At 34.2% G+C, this 5,650-nt stretch overlaps 1 long non-coding RNA gene across 1 annotated transcript; it reads left to right on the forward strand.

Annotated features, from left to right (window-relative positions):
• On the forward strand, positions 1-2,568 carry LOC141626809 (uncharacterized). Its single transcript, XR_012536398.1, has 4 exons — positions 1-223; positions 1,419-1,481; positions 1,618-1,729; positions 1,919-2,568. It is a non-coding gene; the product is annotated as an uncharacterized LOC141626809 (long non-coding RNA).
• The last annotated feature ends 3,082 nt before the right edge of the window (positions 2,569-5,650 follow it).

Here is a 5,650-nt window from a genome sequence, read left to right on the forward strand (position 1 = left end):
AATGAACCGTCCTCTTTCTCTCTACTAAAGTAAAAACCCAGCAACCCCTCACCTCAACCCCTCATTCAAACTAACAAAATTCACCAACCTGATTACCAAAACCCTAACGTCGCCTACGCTCTAACGCCAGGCACACCGCAGCACCAACATATCGTCACCACTCGGTGCACGATCTTCTGATTGCATAACTACCACTCGACGACTTCAAGGCGCTATTCTTGTGGTAACCACCTCCTTTACTTGAGTATTGAATTTGATTTATTTAGCCATCTGAAATTGATTTGTGTATTTGAATTGAAAGTGAGTAATTATACCAGGATTAAATTAAATTTAAATTAAAATTAACCAGAAATCGAAAACGCTATAAAATTTTGATTTCTTTAGCGATCTGAAATTGATTTGTGTCTTTTGTTCTACTTTGGATCTGTAAATGTCCGAGGGTAGTGTGTGAATTTCGTGAACATCTAAGACGGTCTTACTCTATACTTTGGGCAATAACATAATATAACATTATAGTTTGAGCAATAGCAACACGACTCCTATATCCGCTTGAATGGTTTCCAAATTTTGTGCTTTATTCTTTGCGTTTTGGTAAATAGTTGTGTATGCATTTTTATGTTCAAAGCTGTAGATGGAAGCCTGAAAGTTGATGGCTTTGCATTCATTTGCCTTTTAATTCCTCTATATAGGAAGTATATATCAATTAGATATCATTGTTAAACCGTTTGGTGGGGGGTTGAATTAGTTACATAAGTGATTGTTTGGATGAGGAAGGTATAAATTTCCCTTGTTTCACCTGGTTTTAATGAGTATGTAGTGGAGATCTTAGTTATATCGGGAGGGGCTTGACCATTGTTGCCTGTGAACTTCTGTTGTTGGCTAGGCTAGCAAGATCGGTAGACGCGTGAAAGTCATTGTTTAGGTATATATGAGACCGATTGTTTGTCTTGGCTAAACTCACGAATTCTATCCCTTAATTGATTGCTTTTGAGCTCTCTTACCTCTAAAACTATATAAATGTTCAGACTACCAATATTAGGTAGTATCTATACAATCATTTGACAAACGATGGCTAATTCCACGATTTTCAAGGTACTCTTTTTAAATGATCAAATGGTTTATGGATTATATCTATTAGTTTAGGGTCCACTGATTGTGCTACTTGGGACATATAAACCAGACTTGATTCAATAATCAAGTGAATATATATAGATTCATACTTGCAAAGGGAAAACTTTCATTTTTGTAACTGACAACGTGACATACATGATACAAGTATTCAACGAACTAGGTAAGTTTACTTCACACTCATGTCTATTAGGAGTATTATTTATATCAAATTGTTTTATACTAGTTTAGTATCATGAATTGCTGTTGAATAATTTATTGGTTACTTCGTTGCATTGGTGACTTTCAAGTGGAGCTGCAAGTGAATGGCATCTTCAATATGTATATGGGTTAGAAACAGTCAAAGTTGTCAGGTAAGAAACACACTTAGATGTTTTTGTCAAATCTAACTTTATTTTCTAGTGCCACCATACATCGTACCTAACAAAATGTTCTAGATTTTATACTTCATAGAATACAATGATACTGATGACGTTTGCGTTAATGCAGTATTCAACATCTTTGTATTCAGCATCTCTGCACTGGTCAAGGTTGGCTGACAGGCATGTGCACTCTATGTTGTAAGGATCGATAAGGCGAACAATGCTGGATATGCCAATATGTAAGTTAGCAATTATATAATTTTAGTACTTCATTTTATGCTTGAAGGTGGTGCGTCATTTACTAAAACAGAGTATATGGATATTGGCACTTAGTGTATTATGGTTTGCATAATGTTTATCTTTGAATATAGATTTGGTCAGAACTAAATGTGACTGTTAATCTTGGTCTTGTACATGGTCTTGTACAGGCAGTTGATGTGGTTATTGTATTTGCAATTGCCGCTGCATGTCGGGGCTCGCCAGATCCAATATAGTAAGATTATCATCCCAAATGTTTTTTTGTTTTAACCCTTTATTATCATTTGAATTTTTTTTCTCACAGACGGAATTTTAATACTCTTTTTTGTTGTCACTTATTTCATGGTTAATGCACCAAAAACATATTCAGAGGAGCAAATATCCTACTTTGACCTGCTGCCTATACGCATTGTGGGCGATGAGCTAGCTGTTGCACCCTCTTCCCTTAATTATTAGCTTATATGAAGCTGCCCTTGTGAGGCCATGTCTGACTGCCCCATTGTCATTAATATGCATTACAGGTTTTTCAAGACACCACGCCATATTCACAAGAAGAATTAGATGAGGTTCGGGACTTGTGGGCGAACTATTTTCTCAATATCTAGCCGTAGATAGCTAGCTAGCGTAGTAATGTATTAGGTAGTTGCATTTTGAAAAACTGATTACATGATCTGCAAGACCATATGTTATGTTGGTCGGGATTTGTTATGCCCGTTGTTGTTGTTCGTTAGTTGTTGAATTCGGATGACGGAGACGGTTGCGTTGTATGTTGATTGGGATCGGTTTTTATTAATTGAAATCGATCATTTTGGTTGAATGGCAGTTGGCATGTTTTGTATTAATGTTTTGGCATTCAAATTGGTGTAATGCAATATGAATTGGCCTGCTCTTTTCAAATTTAAAAAAAAAAAACAATATAAAGGACAGCGGATTTATAAAAGTTCGATGTAATTCTAGCTTCAAAGGACATGGGCTTTCTATAAAAATCTGATGTACATTACACATATGGACATTGGATTAATGTTAAAATCTGATGTTCATTACTCATATGGACATCGGATATATTTAAAAATCCGATGTGCATATATTAATGGACATCGGTTTAAAGTCCCATGTCCATTACACCCCATATGGACGGGACTGAACTCTACATCGGCCTATAATCCGATGTCCATGTGTCTAGAAGTCCGATGTCCTTCATGATTTCTGTAGTAGTGAAAGTTTATAAAATCTCAAAATTAAGAAGGCGGGTTATAAAAAGGTTTACCTTGTTTTTTTGTCTTCTTAAATCCAATGCCCTTGTATCCTACAGTTTCAATAAAATAAATTAGACATTAAATTATGCACTATACAACTTCTATCTAGATCTTTAAAAGATAAAAACTTCTGCAAGAAACTAAGACTAATGAGTAATGACCATAGCATTGGTCTGTATCATTCAAAAACTAAGCATCAAACAGAAAAGAACACATTCATATGATGATAATTACAATTATTATTATTATTATTATTATCATTATTATTATGTTGTTGGAGGGTGCTTATTCTCATCATGAATCATCAGCACGTATATAGTGGTTATTGTATAAAACGATCTCATATATATACCATGGAACAGTGAAATATGATACGGAGTATAATTGAATTTACTTCTTGTATAAAACTTGTATTTGACGTATTGTAGACTTGTAGCCGAGAACTAACACATGGGTGGATGCATGATCTTATCTTTCTAGTACAGGTGGTTTACGAAAGATGTACTCCCATCCAAATTCTTATTTAAATCCTAGTCCTAGTCATTAATTAAGTGTATAACCATGCTAAATGAAACATCTTATTTAATTATTTTTTGTAATATTTTTTTTTTGAGGTGTTTTACAATTTTTGGAGATTCTGTAATCGCTCGAAAAAAACTTCCTTTAATAATATAGATAGATAAATAGATACTAGATTTCACGCCCGGCCGCTGGCCGGGTCATATCGTATGTGGAGACAAAAAAAGAAACCGTATTTATCGTAACTTTTATGAGCACACGTAAAGACTGAAAAATCCAAAATTCAATTTGCACCGTAGTCGGTGGTTCTTAATTCCAATTGTCATAAAACTGTCCTTGTACGTTATTCATAAATAAAAATAACTCACTATCCAGATACTCGGAACCAAGAAGAGAGAAGGAGACTATAGTCTTAAAGCCTTGGATACACATAAGACATAACATCGTTTTTGTTTTGAAGTAGCTATTGGCCTATTGTTAAACTAAATCATACATTTTCACACAAAAAAGGTCTCATCAGCAATTTATTAAGACACTTTTTCGTACTCTTTTATGTATTTTTTGTTACCCATTTATTATTGTTCGTGAGTACTGAAAATTACTCTTTTTTTGCGACATATTTATAGCAATCGTGCTTATTATATCATATTTTGTAACCATGTTTATTAGGAGTAGTATCTAATAATGTGTACCCATTTTATTACTTTTAATATCATTTTTATCTCAAATTGGAGTCTTTCAATAAAGTTACTAAGCAACCGTCTTTTAAGAGACTTTATTCTATTATTAATAGAAATTATCGTGAAAGGTGGCTGCTATGATTCTTATGAAGATATGGTGGTAATAACTAAATGCAAAATATATACTACCAATTAACAATATACATATTATTTATGTATGGACTAACCGAGTAAGTAATTCTAAAATTGAATTATTTATACACATTTTTTTTTGTTATATAAGCTTTTTCGTAATATGGAAATAGAGAAATGGTGCAACTATACTATATATACTCTTCTACGGAAAGTAAATAGAATTCTACGGGGGATAAAATTTTATCTCATATTCTATGAAAGGTGGATAGAGGAGAAACTTTTTGAGCGATATTATTGGTTCAAGTTTTGTAAATTATTTAAGTTATAAAATATTGAAAATAAATAAATATATTAGTACTTAATTATAAACTATTGAAAAGTTATTTGATATAAAAAGTTTAAAAGATCATATTGGACATGAAATACTATTATTTTTTAAAGATCATATTGGACATGAAATACTATTATTTTTTAAGGATCATATTAGACATGAAATACTATTATTAAAAGTTTCCGAAGTCTATGAGATACCAAACTCTTCATCATGCATATGTATTTATATGAACCATGTGTTCAAGTCCAACCTTCAATTACACAAGGTCTCTTATTTCTACGTTATTGTATCATTGATTTTATTGAGATTTTATGACGTCATCATCTCTATATTTTTTAATGATTAGTGTTCCGGGTGTAATTCCGGAGCAGGATTTGTTACCACGTAAGCTCGTAGAATGATGACTTTGCTTGACTCTTCCTTTCGGCCTCTCCTGAAACAATGAACAAACTGAGGGCTCGGCTTGGTACCGAGCGAACTCACTCCGACGCTCAAGTCAGTAAACTTAAAGAGATTAAGTTGTGTGTTACTTGGCAAAGTATATTGTAGAGAGATAAGGGAGTTTTATACCAGATTTATAGTGAGTATTAGGGTGAATTGCGGATTATTGGATCGTTTTCTCAATGAGGGTTGAGGAGTATTTATAGACTTTCACCTTTTGTCACGTAGTGGCCAAGTGGCAGAGCAGGTGGAAAGACTGATCTAACCTCGGCCGAGGGACCCATGGCAGGCCGGCTGGCCTGGTTGACTCCATGCCGAGGGGACTTGGATGTGAGTACGCGGTAATGTCTCCTTTGGTTAGTTGCCCGGCCCGAGACCCAGTGACAGCCGACAGTCACTGCGTCGAGGGTTAAATTTTGTCTAATTCGTTTGACTTTTGTCTTTTGACTTTGACCTTGCTCAATATATTGACTCGGTCAGCGGGTGCAGAATATGCCCCATCAATTAGTTTTATTGTGATTTTATGTATTTAGGAGC

This window comes from Silene latifolia, chromosome Y (assembly GCF_048544455.1).
Source record: "Silene latifolia isolate original U9 population chromosome Y, ASM4854445v1, whole genome shotgun sequence".
NCBI lineage: Eukaryota > Viridiplantae > Streptophyta > Magnoliopsida > Caryophyllales > Caryophyllaceae > Silene > Silene latifolia.